Source organism: Bubalus bubalis, chromosome 17, assembly GCF_019923935.1.
Source record: "Bubalus bubalis isolate 160015118507 breed Murrah chromosome 17, NDDB_SH_1, whole genome shotgun sequence".
NCBI classification, from domain to species: Eukaryota; Metazoa; Chordata; class Mammalia; order Artiodactyla; family Bovidae; genus Bubalus; species Bubalus bubalis.
Genome location: NC_059173.1, coordinates 50,785,273 through 50,807,062, shown reverse-complemented (window position 1 = coordinate 50,807,062; position 21,790 = coordinate 50,785,273). Strand labels below are relative to the sequence as shown.

Sequence of the window (21,790 nt, the reverse complement as noted above, 5' to 3'; positions counted from 1 at the left end):
CAGAAGTGCAGCGTTTCCCTTTAGAACAAATGCAATTTGAAGTCTAGAAGCCTGGAATACAATGGTCCATTTAGAAGAATTTTAGTCATTGTGAAAGAAAATACAGGAAATACCTCAAAATTGAATAGAAATATAAGCATTTTTCTTATAAATGTTGGACTTTGATAGTTGAAATTTGCTGATAATGTACAGTTTTAGTAATTCTAGTTAATATTTGCTAAGGAGAAATGGACCAGTCTTGATTAGTGTTTTCAGTTTCCTAGATGTGTCCAACTAATAAAGGGACCTATTAGAGTAGCACATGAACAAACACTCTATCCATAATAGTGTGAAAAGGAATCAAAAGTTCATAAAAACACTCAAAATAATCTTATTTAAATTGATATTATATATATCTAGCCACAGAGTTGCGGTGATTAACAAAATGTCCCATCTAGTTATATCTTGGTAGGTTATCTTAATGAATACATAGATCAATATTTTTATCTTTTGGTTTCCATACTACCAGGAGAAATATCAACAACCTCAAATATGCAGATGTTACCACTCAAACCGCACAAAGTGAAGAGGAACTAAAGAGCCTCTTGATGAGGGTGAAAAAGTAGAGTGAAAATGTTGACTTAAAACTTAACATTAAAAAAAACTAAGATCATAGCATCTGGTCCCATCACTTCATGGCAAATAGACTGAGGAAAAAGTGGAAACAGTAAAAGATTTTACTTTCTTGGGCTCCAAAATCACTGCAGACGGTGACTACAGCCATGAAATTTAAAAATGCTTGCTCCTTGGAAGAAAAGCTATGACAAACTTAGTGTATTAAAAACCAGAGACATCACTTTGCCAAAAAGGTCCATATAGTAAAAGCTATGGTTTTTCCAGTAGTCATGTATGAATGGATGTTAGAGTTAGACCATAAAGAAGGCTGAGCACCAAAGAATTGTTGTTTTTGAACTGAGGTGCTGGAGGAGACTCGAGTCCCTTAGACTGCAGGGAGATCAAACCAGTCAACCCTAAAGGAAATCAACCCTGAATATTCACTGGAAGGACTGATGCTGAAGCTCCAATATTTTGGCCACCTGATGCGAAGAGCCAACTCATTGGCCAAGGTCTTGATGCTGGGAAAGACTGAGAGCAGAAAGAGAATGCGGCAAGAGGATGAGACGGTTGGACGGCATCACTGACTTAATGGACATGAGTTTAGGCAAACTCTGGGAGATAGTGATGGACAGGGAAGCCTGGCATGCTGTACCCTGTGGAGTCACAAAGTCAGACACGACTTTACAAGTAAACAACAATCCATACTGCAATTAAAGATGTTCAGGAGTGGTTTCTGTAAAGAAATTTTTATTATAAGTTAAGTATATTTATCAATATATTTTGCATGCCTTATTTTTTTTTTAAATCATGTAATTAAAATCAAAATAACATCTTTAGTAGCTTAACTTCCCTTATGGTCTTAATGAGATAAACTCATATATTCATCCATGCCAAAACAAGTACTGTGTTCTAACATCAAAGATCAATATGAATAAGCAGGTGAAGTGTTGTGGTTTGTAACTTTTCTTTTAATCACTCAAAAACTGGGCAAACCATCCAAGACAGCTGGTAGTAATAGCACATCATTTTCATTGCAGGAGCTATCTTTCCCTCCTCTGCTCTTTGTGCTATGATGAAAAGGAGACGTGATTTTTGAGTTAAATTTCTTTTTTGAGTTGAATTTCACACCTCTGGTAAAGAATACACAAACACACATATTCCCCTCCGCTAGTAAATATTCATCTGTTTCTACATAATGTCTGTGTTTTCTCTATCTCCCCATGCTCCACCCCCCATTCCTGTTAGGAAATATATTTGGGGCTTAGAATTTATTACAATTCATCTTTTTCTCTCTTGCTCTCTCTCTTTCCGAGTCTATTCAAGTTGGAAAAGCTGAAACAACTAGCAACAATTGGTCTTCCACAGCAGCTGCTCCATCATTACAGAGCAGGAACTGCTTCTTTTTGTCTGTGGGATTGGTGCCCTTCACTTTATCATGCATGCAAAACTGTGCAATCTACAGTGGCCAATTCTTAATGCACAGAGAATGTAGCAACATTTCTTTCTTTTTGTAGTCAATATTTTTTATTGTATATTGAAATATAACTGATTAACAATGCTGTGTTAGTTTCAGGTGTGAGCAAAGTGATTCAGTTATATATATACTTATATCCTTTTGCAAAAAATTTTCTCTTTTAGGTATTTGAGAATATGAGCAGAGTTCTTTGTGCTGTAATAGTAGGTCCTTGTTGGTTATCTATTTTAACTATAGCAGTGTGTATGTAACCCCAAATTCTCAATCTATCCCCCCACAACTCTTCCCACCCATAACCATAAATTCATTCTTTATGTTTGTTAGTCTGTTTCTGTTTGTAAACAAGTTCATTTGTATCTTTTTTTTTTTCGATTCCACATATCATTCTTCATTGAAATGATCATACTGTTTGGCCTTGATCTAAGTGTTTATATGTATAACAATCTAAAACTATTTTTTGCTGTTTTTATAATAAAGTAATTCAGGATTTTAAAAAAGCAAATCTTCTCTATCAATACCAAATACAATCTATAATACATTTATGAATATTTAAATTCAAAGCCTGGGCATATTACTATCTGGTGGAATAAACAGGTGAAAGCCTTAATATTGTGAAAACTTCACTGCATCAGGTAGACTTGTCCAAGTGTTCTACTTACAGCTCCTTACAGTAAGTATTTTTCAACAGTGAATGCTATGGAACTACAGAGTCCATGGTTGTTTGAATCCACAGATGTAGAGGAACTGGGCATATTGAGGGCCAATTTAAGTTATATGTGGATTAACCAGCCCCCACATTGTTCAAGGGTCAGCTTTACATGAAATGAGAATATTACTAATCCCAGCTTGTTATTTTATAAGTAATCATATACACATTAATATATCAATATATTTTTCATTAATATATACATTAAGAGTCAGACATGACTGAGTGAACTGAACTGATACTATATTTATGATACTGTTTTATAATACAATATACTAATATTATATAAAATATTTATTAGGCCAAATTCTTTAATATCCAAAAGCAGCTTTAGAACCCATTTCCTGTAATGATATACAGAGTAACTTTGATTTGTGCCTACTTTAAGCCTTTAGGGGAGAAGGCAATGGCACCCCACTCCAGTACTCTTGCCTGGAAAATCCCATGGATGGAGGAGCCTGGAAGGCTGCAGTCCATAGGGTCGCTGAGGGTTGGACATGACTGAGCAACTTCACTTTCACTTTTCACTTTCATGCATTGGAGAAGGCAATGGCAACCCACTCCAGTGTTCTTGCCTAGAGAATCCCAGGGACAGGGGAGCCTGGTGGGCTGCCATCTATGGGGTCTCACAGAGTCGGGCACGACTGAAGTGACTTAGCAGTAGCGGTAAGCCTTTAGGATTTCTTAAAACAGATTCAGTGAGCAGCTTGCACAGATTGATACTTAAATAATAAATGAAATCAAGTTATGATATTGCGTAGAAACATCTTTTAAGCAGTACTGATGACAAAATAGGATTTATTTTAATCAATATGTATATGATACTACTGTTAATAATCTATATGTCCTTGTTTCAATAAGCAACAAAGTTATGGGCTTCCCTGGTGGCTCAGACGGTAAAGCATCTGCCTGCAATGCAGGAGACCCAGGTTTGATCCCTGGGTCGGGAAGATCCCCTGGAGAAAGAAATGGCAACCCACTCTAGTACTCTTGCCTGGAAAATTCCATGGACGGAGGAGCCTGATAGGCTACAGTCCATGGGGTCACAAAGAGTCGGACACAACTGACCAACTTCACTTTCACTTTCAAACTTGGTTATAGCTTTGTAAAAACTTCAGAGGAAAACAAAATTGCAGATGATTCATTAAAACTCCAAAAAGGCAAGCATACTTCAGAATAAACAAAGGTTTGTTTTTTCAAAAAAAAAAAAAAAGCAAAAAGCACAACGCCAAAAAAGAACATCAATATCTCCATGGTGAAAAATGAGGAATATTATTTAGAGGCGAACTAGAAAACCAAAATACTGACATTTATACCAGCACTTCTAGGAAAGATTACATGTTGTTAAAAGTTCCAGATAAAATACGGTTGTGTATATTTAGATTTATTTCACTGCGGGTTTGGCTGGCATGGTGATTAACCAAGAAAGGCTTTGTGAAGAGGGTGGTCACTGAATGCTCTTTAACATCAAGTAAGATTTAGACATACACAGATTTGAGAAAGGACATTTAGGTGGAGGGTATAGCAGTAGCAAAGTCACGGAAACAGAAACTTCAGAGCATATACAGAGAAAAGTAGAGCCATTCAGTTACTCCATTTATGACAAATTTAAGAATGTGGGTGGGGCGTAGATTAGTAAAAGTATAAAGAATTATATGTTGAATACTTTGCAAAATAAAACTCCACTCCTTATCTTCTTTCTCCATTCATTCCCCCTCCTCTCCTTCCTACTCTAATATTTTCCACATATCTGACTATTAAAAAGATTATCACATTATTCCACAATAGGTATAACATTTAATGATGCTGTTTTCCTGTAATTAGAGTTCTTTCTTAATTGCCTTATAAGTATTTTCTTATAAGTGATTATGAATGCATTTTCCAGTGTAAACAAATAAGTTCATGGGTTTATTTTACACTCCTGTGAATCAAGCAGAGACTTAAATCAAATTAAGGATGATCTATATTGCCAGGCACCCATGCCCCAATCTAAAATTAATCAGAGGTTCTTTTATCAGGGGAATCTAAGGCACAAGGGCTATATTTATGCTAATTTTTGTTAATATGGCTGGAAGGCATCAGAGCATAGAGGAACACAGAGAAGCTTTGGAGTCCTTAGAATAGAATTCATTTTACCAAATGAGGATTTTACCAAAGGTATCATTCATACTATATAAAACTAAGAAATCACTTTTGTCACTTAACAACGCATTGTCTCTGAGGGTCAGCAATTAAATTCAACTTGCTCATTTCAAAATCTGCTTTGGATTTAACTGGCACAGGGTATACAAAATATACTTTCTGTTGTCTGCCTGTATATACATACATAAGTTGATTTTAATGTTATATATGGTACTTTTCCTGGAAGGGGAACCCACTGGAAGTGGAGTCAATCCACTCCAGTGTTCTTGCCTAGATAATCCAATGGATAGAGGAGCCTGGCAAGCTATGGTACAAAGGATAACAAAGAGTCAGACATGACTGAAGCTACTTAGCACACATACACACATATTGTACTATTAAAAATCAAAATATGAGCATCTGTTGATGTGTTCACTTGAACATATATGAGTATATGTGTATGAACATTTAAATTTTTATTGACATCTAAATTACATTGAAATAAGTTGTATCAACTTGTTATCCTAACAAAGACTTGGAAAGTTGTATCAATATTAATTTTCCTTCTATTTTTATTACCCTTCCATGGTCCTCTGTCAAAAGCTACCTTGGGTCATTTACTGAGGAAAGGTGATTAGAGCAAGACCACCTATAATATAACTAACATACACATTAAAATCTACAAAATAAATGTGTACCTTTTTTTGTTGCGGGTGCATACAGTTTATAATTCCACCAGTAAGTGTCTGTATATAGCATCATGTTAGTTTACCATAAGCTGTTAAAATATCCTACAAAATCTGGGTATTGAAGTTATATCTAATTTCATGTATATCAATATTAAGAGAACTATGTTTGGAACAAAGGTGTCATTATGTGTCTATGCTGTGGTGCAAGTATTTTAGAACACTTCAAGAATAATATTCAGCATAAAAATAGAATGAAATCTTGCCGTTTGTGATAATATGAGTGGACTTTGAGGGTAGTATGCTAAGTGAAATAAATCAGATAGACAAATACCATATGATTGATCTCAGTTTATGTGAAATCTAAAAATAAAACTAAAACAAAGCAACAACCCCCAAACCAAAAAATTACACACAAGCTCATAGACACAGATAACAGACTGAAAGCTGATGGAGGAGGTGGGGGTTAAATGGTAGGCAAAATGGCTGAAGGTAGTCAAGGCACAAACTTTCAGTTAGTATAAATAAGTCGTGGGGATGTAATGCACAGCATGGCCACTATAGTCAATACCATATTACATATTTGAAAGTTGCTAAGAGAGTAAATCTTAAAAGTTCTTACCACAAAAAGTTCTGTAATTAGGTATGGTGATAGATGTCAACTAGGCTTATTCTGATCATTTTTTGATATATACAAATATAGAATCATTATGTTGTATATCTGAAACTAACTTAATATTGAATGTCAATACCTCTAACATTGTAATAACCATTAGTATTTTAAATATATAGTTCCTTCACAAGGTCATATCTAATTAAATAATATTTCTGATGCATTTTTTTTTCAATTTTGAGGCAACTGACAACAAAAATGTTTTATTTTAATCTTCACAATACATCTATAAAAAGCTAATACAAAATTGTTTTGTGAAGGGAATAAGCACGTTATCTTTCAGTACAAAAGTATGTCCCAGTCAGAAAGATCAGCATTACTATCTACCAATTCACTTAAGTCATAAAAAAAAAAAAAATGGACTACACATTTTCAGCCTCTCCCACTTATTCATAATGATAATGAGCCAGCTGGGAATGGGCCAGGGCCAGTAGTATTGTAAAGTTGCTCCTATCTATTCTTATTGATTTGACATGCAATCTGTTTGTTACTTATGTCGTATTTATTCTTTGAATACTATGAATATTATACCTGATTACATTCCACACCACATCTAATCAGTCTCCGAGACTTATAATTTCCACCTCATAAGGCTTTTTGCAATATATCAATTTCTCTCCATCTTCACATGAAGATTCATGTAAATATTCTAAAGCAGGACAATATCCTCTGTATGAACACTAAAATAAATTCCAAACTCCTAAATCAAAGCTCATACAAATATTTGACAGCTTCAACAGTTCTTAAGGCAAAGGCCAAACCCATTTACATTACACAAAGCATTTTTTTTCTTACATGGTGAAGTGGAGCCAATGTACCTAGGTTGAAATTTTGGCTCCAGGATTTCTAAATTTTTGGTTTGGGCAAAGGATTTAATAGCTCTTCAATTTTCCCCATGAAATAGGTATTACCATGCTGCTATCGCATAAAGACTGAAACAATTCTGGCACATCAGTTCCTCAATAAAAGTTAGCCTTTCTCCATCAGTCATCATAATCAAATGCCATAATATTACAAATAGGTCCCTACCCAACTGTACTTTCATCTAGTGTTAATCTACAAATTTAAATATTGATATTAGTATTTATATTTCAACACTCAGATAATCTCTCATTCTAAGTGTCCAACTCTTGGAAAATCCCATTTAATTTGTAACTCTGCCACTCTCTTGACATTTTGTGTCTGATTTTCAACACAGTCTGCTCTGTAGTTGTTGGAAACAAACATACCTTCCATATAAGCCCTCCTGTTCTCAAAGCATGCTGTGTAAGATAATTTGCTAACCTGAGCATGTAATTATCTATTTGAGTTCTTAGATTAGTCAGATATACACAGTCCTTAAATATTACTTTCATGCCATTCAGGTTCTAGAGCTTCTGTAGAAGTCACTGCTTCCCTTTCAATATGTGGTTCATTTGAATCCACTGCAGTACAGCATTGGAGTTCTCATTCCCTCCCTGACAACCAGGTCTTGTTTCAATCTGATTAATGAAAGACTCATTCACTTTTTAAGAGTCCCCTGTTTTTTTTAAGACAATGATTTCATTTCTATTTTGTGGATGAAGAAAACTGAGCTCGAAATGGCAATATCTGATTAGTTTATAAAGTTGCAGAGCCTGGAATAGGACGCAGTCTCCTTCTCCCTGGTATTGGTCCTGGTTTTCAAACCTTGGAAGCTGGAGTTTATATCCCCAGAAAAAGGGAATGGAAAGAGACATGTAGACACAGGTGTGAGGGCTTGCTCACATGCTCTTCATTGTTATTGTTGTTTAGTCACCCGGTCGTGTCTGACTCTTTGCAACCCATGGACTGCAGCACACCAGGCTTCTCTGTCCCTCACCATCTCCCAAAGTTTGCCCAAGTTCATGTCCATTGCATTGGTGATGCTGTCCAGCCATCTCATCCTCTGACGTCCTCTTCTCCTTCTGCCCTCAGTCTTTCCCAGATCAGCATCAGGGACTTTTCCAATGAGTCAGCTGTTCGTGTCAGATGACCAAAATACCGGAGTTTCAGCTTCAGCAGCAGTCCTTCCAATGAGTATTCAGGGCTGATTTCCCTTAGGATTGACTAGTTTGATCTCCTTGCTGTCCAAGGGACTCTCAGGAGTCTTCTCCAGCATCACAGTTCGAAGGCATCAATTCTTCGGTGCTCCACCTTCTTTACGGTCCAGTTCTCACAACTGTACATGACCACTGGGAAGAACATAGCTTGACTATATAGATCTTTGTTGGCAGAGTAATAGTTCTGCTTTTCACACACTGTCTAGGTTTGTCATAGCTTTCCTGCCAAGAAGCAAATATCTTCTGATTTCATGGCTTCAGTTACCACCCACAGTGATTTTAGAACCTAAGAGGAAATCTGTTACCACTTCCACCTTTCCCCTCTATTTGCCATGAAATGATGGGCCAGATGCCATGGTTTTAGTTCTTTAAATATTTAGTTTTAAGCCAGCTCTTCATTATATGCACCTTCATTTGAAGGATTTATAGGAAAGGAAATTATATACAGTGTAGAGGCGAGACGATATTCAGAACATGGTGTGGGGTGAAATTAAAAAGTGGTAGCTTCAATAAGATTTGGATTAATATGAGCATCTTAGGAATTTGGGAAAGATAGGCCTGATAAAGAAATATAATGAGAATACTGCTAAAAGAGAATGAATGCAAAAGTTCATATTATTGAGTAAATGTTAAATTGAGAGCATCTTATTGGTTGTGTCTAGTGGCCAAAGTGAAACAGAAGGTGAGGTTTGCCTTTGTATTTATAAAATTCTCAGCACACACATTCTACATGCCTTTTCTCTAAGATTACAGAGACTGCAAATGTAATTGATGAGTTCTTAAAAGTATAAAAAACAGGGGGAAAAGATGAAAAAACTATAGTCACTTAATGTTTAGCCAAAATATTATCTTTATACACACTTTTTGCGGGAACACTAGGAGCAGTTTTAGGTTCATACACAGGAAAATATATTAAGAAGAAAGTACAAAGATTTCCCATACACAGTTGGCCGCCACATATGGATGATGGCTTGTTGACAGATTTGGTGGTGGAAGAAAAGTGAAAGTGTTAGTCTCTCAGTCATGTCCTATTCTCTGTGACCCCAAGGACTGTAGTCTGCCAGGCTCTTCTGTCCATGGAATTCCCCTGGCAAGTATACTGGAGTGGGTTGCCATTCCCTTCTCCAGGGGATCTTCCCAACCCAGGGATTGAACCTGGGTCTTCTGCATTGCAGGCAGATTTGGTGGAAAGATAGACGATTATTAAATGTTTGCTTACATAGTCTCAGTTAATTATGAGACAAAAGCATCAGGTAAGGGTAAGTAGAGTCCAAGGTTTTGTTGGAGTGTTGAAGACAGAGGTGTATAACAGTCACTTGGGCAGTGGGAAAGTGGGAAGTGAATATACTAGGAAGTTAAATAGTTTTGCCAAGAATATATTTTAGATTAGTGAATGGATATCTCATATTCCATATCTTAAAATGGGATCTATCAGTGCCATCAACTTCAAAAACAAACCAGTTTCTGGAGATGCATCAAAAATATTTATAAGCAATTCATGAAACCATGAAAACGTTGGTTATGTGTGAAAGGGGAAGGGAGAGAGAAAGTACAGATAATAATCTTGAGGCATTTTGAAATATAAGATACCCTTGAGTGGTGGCATTTAGAAGCAAGCATTACTTTCCTCTTTATCTACTTCTGGATTCCTTCAATATTTGAAAATAAGAAGCACTTTATAATAAAAATGGGTGAGAGACAGAGATTTCTCAATGTTTCTGTGTATTTTTTTGTAGCAGCAAAATGAAATCATACCCATTTCCCTTCCTGAGATACAAATTGTGCTGTCAAATTATTTTAAGATTTTTTAACAGCAATGGGGATGAAGTCGAATCTACTATAGTAACAGTGCTCAGTCACTTGTTCATCTGGAGTTGAAAATCTCCTTATACTATCTTTTTGTAGCTGTTTTTAGCTTAAGGCATGATTTTATGGTGACACCTAGGGTGTATATAATTTTTTTCTAACTTGTACTGTGGAAGTGACTTTATGAAATAATTTTCCAATATTCCATACAAATAGTATCTTTGAAATAGCCATTATTTTAGAGATTTTTTTTCATAAGTAAACCTAAAGTTATATAAAGGAGCCAGCAATATTTGGATCTCAGATGAAAAATACTAAAACAATTTATTTTATATAATGGCAGTAACAAATCACTATATATTATAATGTACATAGATATATTCTTCTTCACACCCTTTCTTATTTTACCTCCATACAGAATAAGCTTATATTGATTTCTAATATTTAATTTTTATATTAAGAATGTATTTTAAGAAATCAACAGGAACCAAAAATCTCTTTTAAGAGATTTGTTTCAATAAACATTATTTGTTAAGAGTTTGAACACAGGAGTACAAGAAAACATGATCTATTTTAGTAACTAGGAGTTTAATTTCCCAATCTATTCAACATGTCCCTTTCTTTATCCCCCACTGCACTACTCACTTCACTTTAAAATATCCTGAACTAATTTAAAGCACAATCTTATTGTTTTGATGTTAAACATATAGTGTATCTTTTCATTACCATTACTACTAAAATCTAGAAGAAATCTGCACTCAATTGAATTCAGTAGGTAGCACTTCAAAGTGGCAATGAATTAATGAAGTTTCTTTGAAGAAGAATATTTAAATAAGGAGGTAAAGGTGAGAGATGTCTTGCTGTTATTTAAAACATTGTTAGTTGGTTCTATCAGGTCATTAAACATACTTTACTCAAGTTGAAAGTTCTTTTTAAAAGCATTATTCTAACACACCAAAACTCTCTCTTTATAAACTTGTACAATGATCTTTGTCTGTCAGCATAAATGACAAAGTCAAGTGAATAATGTAAGAGAAATTCTCTATTGATTGGTATCCAGGACAGCCAGACTATTATTGGAATCTATATAAATCATCTCCTCCTAAACTAATGTATGTCTTGGAGCTATAGTCAACTTGATAAAAGCTAATTTGGAGAAAAGGCATTGTCTATGTGTCCTTGACGGTATAACTGTTTAGTCTATTCATCACAAAATAATAATGACAGTGTTTTGAATATGTAAAAATCTATGAATAATGATTGGGTCTTAGCTTTTTATGGTCTCCTAAAAATAGAACCATTTAATTTCTTTCTCTTGATCTGATTTGGGGACTTTTCCTTATGGAGTATATGGTTTACCTGCTCCATATATCACATGCTTTAAAATATTATATTTGTACCTGTTAAATAATTTACTGATGAGAGTTAATCATTCAAAATTCTTCATTTTTTTATTCTTTATATTCACTATAAAATTAACCACTATAAAGGCAAAAACTTTAGCTCTTTCTCAAAAATTTAAAATATTCATTCATTTTTCTGACAAAGTGGTTATGTAGCTCAGTTATTGTCAGCAAGTCCCCAAGAGGAAGTTTTATGGAAATTAAGTGGTTTCTGAGGTATATTCAGTTTTCTGGTAACAGAGCCAGATACATAAAAATATTCTATTTCCAAGCCTTTTCACCTATTCTTCCTTATTATTTTCTGAAAATATGTTGCTTTTTCTTGAGATGGGCAACCCAAAAGATAAAGGCAATATAGACAGGTGAGTGAAATTAAGGAAATTAGGTTTGTAGCATCACTGTGGCATTGTGCCAAGTATTAAGATTTCCTACCTCTGATCTCTAATTATGTAAAACAATTAAATGCATGTACTAACTACCATGATAAGTACTCTGCCAATTTGTAACTCAAATAATTCCTAACTGGTATATTCCAATATTTGACTTCTCAACAATAGATAAAAATTTTATCCATAATCCAAATGGGTCATTCTGCAGGACTGGCACTGCAGGATATGTGGAGGATACACAATGGTCAAATAGGAGGTCAAACAATTTTTGAGCAAGCTATCAAGTTTCTGTGAGTTCCACATTCTCTCATAAGCAAGAGTATAGGAACTGCTCCTACTGATTAGCTGTGTGCTATGTGATTAAGAGGTGGCCTACAGTTACCACTCTTCAGGTTCAAGGTTTCCTAAAGCAATGATGAAAACTCATACAGTATACTAACACATATATATGGAATTTAGAAAGATGGTAACGATAACCCTATATGCGAGACAGCAAAAGAGACACAGATGTATAGAACAGTCTTTTGGACTCTGTGGGAGAGGGTGAGGGCGGGATGATCTGAGAAAATAGCACTGAAACATGTATATTATCATATATGAAACAGATCACCAGTCCAGGTTCAATGCATGAGACAGGGTGCTCAGGGCTGGTGCACTGGGATGACCCAGAGGGATGGGATGGAGAGGGAGGTGGGAGGGGGTTTTCAGGATGGGGAACAGATGTAAACCCATGGCTGATTCATATCAATGTATGGCAAAAACCACTACAATATTGTAAAGTAATTAATCTCCAACTAAAATAAATAAATTAATTAAAAAAAAGAAAACTCAGGAGATAAAAGATGTGAGAGCAATGCTGCATACCTAAGAAACTCAGTGACCAAGCAAGTGAAAAGCATTCAAGCATAATATGGATGGGACAGTGAGTGAGTTCTCCTGGGATGGGCAGGTTATTTTCTCACAAATCCATGAAATGGATCCCAACAGCACTCCAATGGCAAGTCAAGCTGACCACAGCAATCCAGTAGGATTTTTCCTGAACTTTATTTCACTCTTTCCCACATCAATTTTAGATGATCTGTTACATGAGGTAGTACATTAGTTTTCTAATGCTGCTGCAACAAATTACTACAAATTTAGAAGCTTAAAATGACACAAACGTATTATCTTATTGTTTTCAGGTCAGAAGGCTGATTTGTATCTCACTGAGCTAAAATTAAAGTGTTGTCAGGAGTGTATTTCTTTATGTAAGGATCATGTTTCTTTCTGGGAGAATTTGTTTCTCGGCATGTTCTAGCCTCTAGAGTTCTACTGCATTCCTTGGTTCATGACCTCTTTTCCATCTTTCAAACCAGCAATATTGCCTCCTTGACCCTTCCTCCACAGCTCACCTCCCTCCCCCAACACACACACACACACACACACACACACACACACACACCAGTGTGCAAATTTCCACTTCTGAGATTACTACAATGCAAATATGGCTTCCCTGATGGCTCAGTGGTGAAGAACCCGCCTGCAGTGCAGGAGACCCTGGTTTGATCCCTGGGCCGGTAAGATCACCTAGAGAAGGGAATGGCAACCCATTTCAGTATTCTTGCCTGAAGAATCCCATGGACAGAGGAGCCTGGTGAGCTACAGTCCACAGAGTTGCAAAGAGTTGGACTCGACTGAGGTGACTGAGCACACATAGACACAATGCAATTACAATTTAACTTCATAAAATATAAACTGCTGCTGCTGCTGCTGCTGCTAAGTCACTTCAGTCGTGTCTGACTCTGCGACCCCATAGACGACAGCCCACCAGGCTCCCGTGTCCCTGGGATTCTCCAAGCAAGAACACTGGAGTGGGTTGCCATTTCCTTCTCCAACACATGAAAGTGAAAAGTGAAGACAACAAATTAAATCTTGGAAAAAATGTTAAGGCCTACATAGTTGATATTTTTGATAAATGTATTTGCTGCTACTGCTGCTAAGTCGCTTCAGTCATGTCCAACTCTGTGCCACCCCAGAGACGGCAGCCCACCAGACTCCCATGTCCCTGGGATTCTCCAGGCAAGAACACTGGAGTGGGTTGCCATTTCCTTATCCAATGCATGAAAGTGAAAAGTGAAAGTGAAGTCACTCAGTCGTGTCCGACTCCTAGCGACCCCATGGACTGCAGCCTACCAGGCTCCTCCATCCATGGGATTTTCCAGGCAAGAGTACTGGAGTGGGGTGCCAATGCCTTCTCCTAAATGTATTTAAGTCTATTATTAAATGAACTTTAAGTCTCATATTAATCAGCTGCTGGTCTCAATTTTGTATATATTTGCACAAGTACTGTATTCATATAAAGACAAATTCATAGCTTAAAGATCTCAAACATTTCCTTTCACAGATACTTAGGATCTAGTTTTGTGGTATAATAAATGTTATTTGGGGGTAAAAAGTTAATACTATGTGCCTGCTAAGTCACTTCACTAGTGTCTAAGTCTTTTTGACCCCATGGACTACAGCCACCAAGCTCCCCCTCCCTGGAATTTTCCAGGCAAGAATACTGGAGTGGGCTGGCTGCCATTTCTTTCTCATTTATACTATGTGAGGAGGTTAAAATAAGGGAAAATGGGTTTGGGACATATGGAAACTCTTTCCAAAACCATCTGAAGTCTAAAACTGTACTAAATTTTAAAAACCTTTATTAAAAGATAAAAAGAAAATAAATATGCAAGTACTTATATACAAAAGGGTTTTATAAAATTATAACAAAATTTGGTAGAAAATTTCTGACTTAGTATTCAAGTACATATCAAAGTGTCTTAAATGCAATTTCTTTTTTTTTAAAACAACTAATCTCAAAAATATACAAGCAACTCCTACAGCTCAACTCCAGAAAAATAAATGCAATTTCTTAAATCAATTCAAAAAATAATGACTCACTGTTTGAAAGAAACTGAATTTCTTTAGATTATTTAATGCTTTGTTGTAAGTTTCCACTGGTCTCTAGAGCATTTGATATTTAAATTTTAGTTCTAATATACAAAGTTCAGTGAGCTAAAAGAATGGAAATATCTAGTGACAGTAATCATGACTTTTTTCCTATTCACAAATGATGGTTCTATGGATGTCTCTAAATAAGCGATTGAAAATAATAAACATGTAATGATTTAGAACACGGTATGAATCTTATAAGTACACTCTTCCAAATTAGATTTCTTTTTTGCTGAACTGAATTTGATTTTTACAGTGAAACTGAATGATGTATACAGGCACAGATTTTTTTCATGAAACAAATATTTATATAATTTCACTACATAATTAACCAATGATTTATCAATTAATTATTGGTTAATAAATGGTGCTGAGCACTATACCAGATATATTTTAGGAAAGTATGATATTTAATGAAAACTATGCATTTCTTGCTCTCTAGAAGTCACATTCTTCTGCAGGAGAAGAGACTGGAGAATATACTAAATTAGATCCCTCATTAGAAACTTTGAACTACAGAATGAGGTAGTACTCTAGCAAGGGAGCAGTGACGTATGTCGAATGGGATAACTGGGGAAAGATCCATAGAACAGCTGATAGTTTAGATAAATCATGAAAGAAAATATTATAAAAAATAAGTGGGAAAGCATAATGAGAGGCAAGAGAATGTAGTATATGTAACAAATGTAGACAATAGAAATAATAAGAATGTATTTGTATTAGGAAAAACATATTTTGAGTAAAGTAATGAATATAGATTGAAAGGACTGATGCTAAAGCTGAAACTCCAACACTTTGGCCACCTCATGTGAAGAGTTGACTCATTGGAAAAAACTCTCATGCTGCGAGGATTTGGGGGCAGGAGGAGAAGGGGATGACAGAGGGTGAGATGGCTGGAAGGCATCACCGACTTGATGGACATGAGTTTGAATAGGCTCCGGGAGTTGGTGATGGACAGGGAGGCCTGGCGTGCTGCGATTCATGGGGTCGCAAAGAGTCGGACATGACTGAGCGACTGAACTGAGCTGAATGAATATAGAGAGAACAACTGTGAGAAACAAGGACCATTAGGTAGTATGAGGCCATCTAATAGTTTTGAATTGATTCAGCAAATAAAGTCGTTGATAAGATCAACAGGCTTTATTATAAAGAGTGAAGTAAGTAAGAAAGAGAAAGACAAATATCATATATCAATGCATATATATGTATATATATGGAATCTAGAAAGATGGTACAGATGATCGTATTTGCAGAACAGCAACAGAGACACAGACATAGAGAAGAGACTTTTGGACACAGTGGGAGAAGTAGAGGGTGGGATGATTTGAGAGAGTAGTATTGAAACATATACATTAACATATGTAAAACAGGTAGCCAGTGGGAATTGGCTGTATGACTCGGGGAACCCAAAGCCAGTGCTGTGTGACAGTGTAGAGAGGTGGGATGGGAAGGAGGTTTTAGAGGGAGGAACATATCGGAGAAAGCAATGGCACCCCACTCCAGTATTCTTGCCTGGAAAATCTCATGGATGGAGGAGCCTGGTAGGCTGCAGTCCATGGGGTTGCTAAGAGTCAGACATGACTGAGTGACTTCACTTTCACTTTTCACTTTCATGTGTTGGAGAAGGAAATGGCAACCCACTTCAGTGTTCTTGTTTGGAGAATCCCAGGGACAGGGGAGCCTGGTGGGCTGCCATCTATGGGGTCACACAGAGTCAGACACGACTGAAGCAACTTAGCTATATATATATATATACACATATACACATACACCAATGGATGATTCATATTGATGAATGGTAGAAACCATCACAATATTGTAATTAACCTCCAATTAAAAATAAAATTTAAAAAAACAACAAAAGAATTAATTTCTAGTTTGGAAAACAAAAATGATAAATCATAATCACTGCTAAAAAGGACAGCAATAGGTTTAATGAAAATACTGTATCAGAAGTGCTATGGTGGATTCTTTACATCAAATGTGCAAAATACTAGCCTTCATTGTAAAAACTTGGTCATTTTATAACACATCAGAAGAGAAATCCAGTATTTCAGCTAAGCCATATCATTTCAAATGAAAAAGTTTTGTAAAAATTTTATGAAGTAAAAATTGCAACGTTGACTGTAAGAATATTTTCTCATTTAGTTCTTCAACTGAATGGAACTTGATGTTTGTGATTCTTCTGATTTATGTTTCCATGCAAAATAACATGCCATAAAAGTTAATCACATTAACTCATATATTTAAAAAATTCTCTATTAGATAATAAAACTAGTGTCAAATTGTTATAAGTATTAAAATTGCCATGGATTATTTAGTAATTTATTGATTTATAAACAGACCTAGAGTCACTTTAGCAGGAATTCCAAATGAAATCCTAATTTAGCTCAAAAGCCTTTCAAGAGGATGAGGCAGGAGCTTAAAATACATAAGGCAGTTTCTGACTAGGATACAGAAAATTGGAAAGAATACAACTCCCCATTTTGAAACAAAAAAGAGCAGGGTAACATAAAATTAGTACTTTTCTTGAAATCATCAGAATGCTGGGGTGCCAGGACAAACAGTTTCCTGAATTCCAAGAAGGAAGAACCTTGCAAGTGCAGTTCACCTATCCAGAACATGGTAGACAGTGGTGAGAGCCACTATCTAGGTGGGCAAGGAGAAATCAGTTTAAACAAAATGCTAAAGGCCAACTGTGGGACAGGTTGACATGAAGGGACCTCAGAGAACCCCACACAAAAGGACTGTCTTCACAGATGCCTTGTGGTATTCAGGAGGAAGTCAGAGGAAGAGCAGGTAATCAGAGAGCCTGCCTCAGTAGGGCACATATACGGGGGTGACTGGCTGCAGTATCAGGAAAGGCACATGGCCTTAGCCCAGCCTGGATACCTCCTCAGAGGACAAGGGAAGAAACCAAACAAACAACTCCATCTTTGCAGCTGGGGCAGGAAACAGTCCTGGACCCAGGATCCTAGGACAACATTACAAGCCTACTGTAGGTGACCTGAAAGTGAAAGCATTAGTCACTCAGTCGTATCCCACTCTTTGTGACCCCATGGACTGTATGTAGCCCACCAGACTCCTCTGTCCATGCAATTCTCCAGGCAAGAATACTGGAGTGGGCTGCCATTGCCTGCTCTAGGGACTCTTCCCAAGTCAGGGATAGAACACCGTTCTCCTGCAATGCAGGCAGACTCTTTACCCACTAAGCCATCAGGACAAGCATACTGTAGGTGACCTAGGTAAAACTAAAAACCAAATCCAGCTCAGTATCCACTTAGATTGACTCAAATCCATCTGCTTCTCACTTCACGGTCTGACAGGTCAAAGCCAGGTCCTGGGTATAGGCTGTGTTTGATGAGAAAAAACTGAATATTGACAAATATACTATAATCAGAAATTCACTGTAATTATTTATATTTCAGTTGTAGAAGTTGTTTAGACAGCTGAATATCTATTTGAGTTATGTCTCTTTGCACTTATTACAGAGTCTGCATTCTCAGCAAAACCTTTTGTCATCTTCATTTATTAATATCTTTAAAGAATCAGTCCAGGGATTCCTATATAGAGATATCTAATCTAAATCATTTTGGCCAGCCTAGCTAGTAGATTGTAGACAGACTGAGAAAAATTTGGTTTAATATACTACAGTGCACTTAGAAAATTTCTTCTAAATGTGATCATATTCTTGCTATATACCTCAGGTTAAATTTTTGTCAGATGTGTATGAGGAGTGGAGGGTTGTGAGTAGAGGAGAGAGGGTTAGCAAGACAACTAGTGAGAAATTTCAAAAACTTAAATCTACTAACTTGATACTAAAAAAACCCAGCTATTTTGTTTTGATTTTTAAGAATATTTAAGTACACTATTAAATTAAAGTTATGTTCTCATGGGTTTTAAGGCAGCCATATGAATAACATTGTGCCTCATGTATTTACAAAACCAATTCTGTAGTAAATGTCCAATAAATTATATCGCCTCTCTACACTCTGACACACAGTGGAACTCCCTTCAATATACAAAACTAAGTTATTTGGAGCATTACTTCAGATGTTTAATAAAAAATGCATAATATTTACACAGGAACTTTGATATCAAAGATGCATCAGTTCCTTGTATTTCTAAGGTGGGGGAAAACATTGGAATGAGAGGCCCTAGGCAGGTGTGATAGGTTACTGCTCTAATTACAATCAGTAGTTAGCTGTTTTCATTTAAGAATAGGTACAGTGACTAATTTATTGGCAAGAGAGTAGGTGCTAATCGTGCTTGTAAAAGAAAAGAACAAGTGTTTTCGAATTAAATCAAGCAGCTGCTTCACAGTAATATTAATAGCACCAACAAAACTCCAAACCGTCACTCGAAATTGTTTAATGAACTGCTTTAATAAGCAGTAAACTATAATCTGGAGGAGCCTGGTAGGCTGCCGTCTCTGGGGTCGCACAGAGTTGGACACTACTGAAGTGACTTATCAGCAGCAAACTATAATCCTGATAAAATCCTGGGCTGGGGCTTAATGATTCAACTTTGATCTTACAGTGGCTCCCCTACATTTATTACAGTAAGGTGGAGCCAAGCTTTAACACCAACCTTGCAGAGACAGTTAAATACCAGTTTATTTAAAAAGGCTAAGTATATCTGTGATTGGCATTCATATTTACAATCTTTTATATATTTTCTGCTCTTCTATTTATCACGCTTTTTTAGCTGGATGTTTTAATTATAAAGGACACTGTAGCATACTCATTTCTATCTATTCATGGTTACCCGCATTATATCATCAGTTAATAAAAATGATACACAAGGATAGAAAACAGCAAATATAATCTCAATTTTCACAGGTAACTGGACACTTTACACCTTTGAAACTGCAAAGAACCCTTTTAAAAAATTTTGTAGTTTGTAAAATGTTGAAAAGTTTGATGTCAGCCTATGTTTTGGTATTAGGAAGCTTTTATTCTTTTTGAAAGAATATTAAGATCCATCTACTGAATCTAAAATATCTAGGATTACCTTTCAAAATCTTGTTATTATCAGAACTATTAACCACCCAGACTATTACTTTCAAACATCAATTTGAACATTCCAATTTCAAATAGGAACTCAAAAATACTCTGAATACATAGATACAAAATATGATAGCATCTCTCAAATCACAACTGTCTTTGTAGGTTTTTCCAATGAAATTTGGAAACTATATTTGTGTGCCTTCCATAATAAAAGTCTGCAACTTTCTATGTGGCATTCATGATGAAACAATATCTAATATTATATCTGGAAATAATAAATAGCTAAATAGTCATAAAACTGAGTACCACCAAATAAAATTCTATCTACAACACATGCAGAATTGTTGATAACATTAGCAGCTAAACACAAGAAATACAGACTTCATAGTAAGTGTGAAGTTTTTTTACTAAATTTTTTTTCTGTTCAGAATTTACAAAGTAAAAGAATTAAAAGACACAGACATAAATACATTTTAGTTTCTGACCAAAAAGAGTCACCTGAAAAGTATTCCTGAAAATTTATCAGAGAAGATCATAACAGGCATTCTTACCAGCCATCTGGTGATTTTAATTACGTAGAAAAACGCGAAAACTTAGAACTATTTTGGGGTTTCTCTTCCAGGAGCTACAAAGGAAAATGGCTAAAAGCAATGCAATATTTATAATAACCTTTAGAAGTGCACACGAAAAGATTGATAGTTCTGACAAATATATAGTGTAATATGTAACTAGTGTTCAAGTGTACAAAAATTTTTGCTAAACTAGCACACAGTCTTTTGGTAAACCAGCACACATTCTTTAAAATTTATGTGACAGTTACTTGAAAGCATATTGTTCGTATGGAAAAGGGCATATGGAACATTTAGATGGAACATTTAGAGGTGTATCATTTTTATACTGCTTGGTAACAAATTACCACAAATTTAACAGCTTAAAATAACAAAAATTCTTATCTCACCATTTTTTTAGGTCCTAAAAGTCTGGCACCATATGGTTGGGATACCTGCTCAGGAAAACACAAAGCTGACGCCAAGGCGTGGGGTCAGGCTGAGTCCTTACCTGGAGGCTCCAGACAAAGTCCGCTTCCAAGTTAAATTCTAAAGCATGTAAGTTCCAAGAAAAGCTCAGGGTCTTCTTGCAGTTGTAGAACTGAGGTCACTGTTTCCTTTCTGACTGTCTTCTGAAGCTGCTCGCAGGTGCCATATTCTGCCCTCATCACTTGGGACAAAGTTGCCTTTACCTCCAGCCGGAAAGGGTGCCTCGGCCCTCGACCTGGATTTAAAGACTTTTTGTGATTGGTCAAGCCCACTAATCTCGCTCCTGTTAGGTCAAGTTATTTGGTAACTGCAGAATTCCTCCTGGAAGATAGCTAGAGTACTGTTTAATTGATAATTGGGAGAAGATGTGTGCACAAGAGGGCTCTGGGGAATACTGTGTTTCAGACCAACTTAGAAATGTGTATAACAAGAGCAGCTCTGTTTCTCCCAGAATGAATTTTTTTGGGGGGGAAGAAATATCTAAGTAAACTGACTTAAGAAAGTATTCTGATATCAGGGAAAAAAGATAAAGAATAAAACCAACCATGTGGAACCTATATTTCTATTTCTTGGAATGTAATTAGAAACCCCATGAGCTGATGCAAACTGAAGGAGAAGTGAATAGACGAGGAAAGTGGTTGCTGAGGACATGCATTTAGGTCCTGGTTAGTGTTTGTGAGGAGAAGGCAATGGCACCCCACTCCAGTACTCTTGCCTGGAAAATCCCATGGACAGTGGAGCCTGGTAGGCTGCAGTCCATGCGGTCGCACATGACTGAGCGACTTCATTTTCACTTTTCACTTTCATGCATTGGAGAAGGAAATGGCAACCCACTCCAGTGTTCTTGCCTGGAGAA

General features: G+C 36.2%; 1 protein-coding gene across 1 annotated transcript in view; it reads right to left on the bottom strand.

Moving 5' to 3' along the window:
- Positions 1 to 21,168, bottom strand: part of LOC123329975 (endogenous retrovirus group K member 25 Env polyprotein-like) — a 79,552-nt gene extending 58,384 nt beyond the window's left edge. Inside the window, exon 1 of the mRNA XM_045163168.1 lies at positions 20,957 to 21,168. The gene's annotated coding sequence lies outside the window, so the exon portion shown is untranslated. The remainder of the gene's footprint in view (positions 1 to 20,956) is intronic.
- Between the last annotated feature and the right edge of the window lie 622 nt (positions 21,169 to 21,790).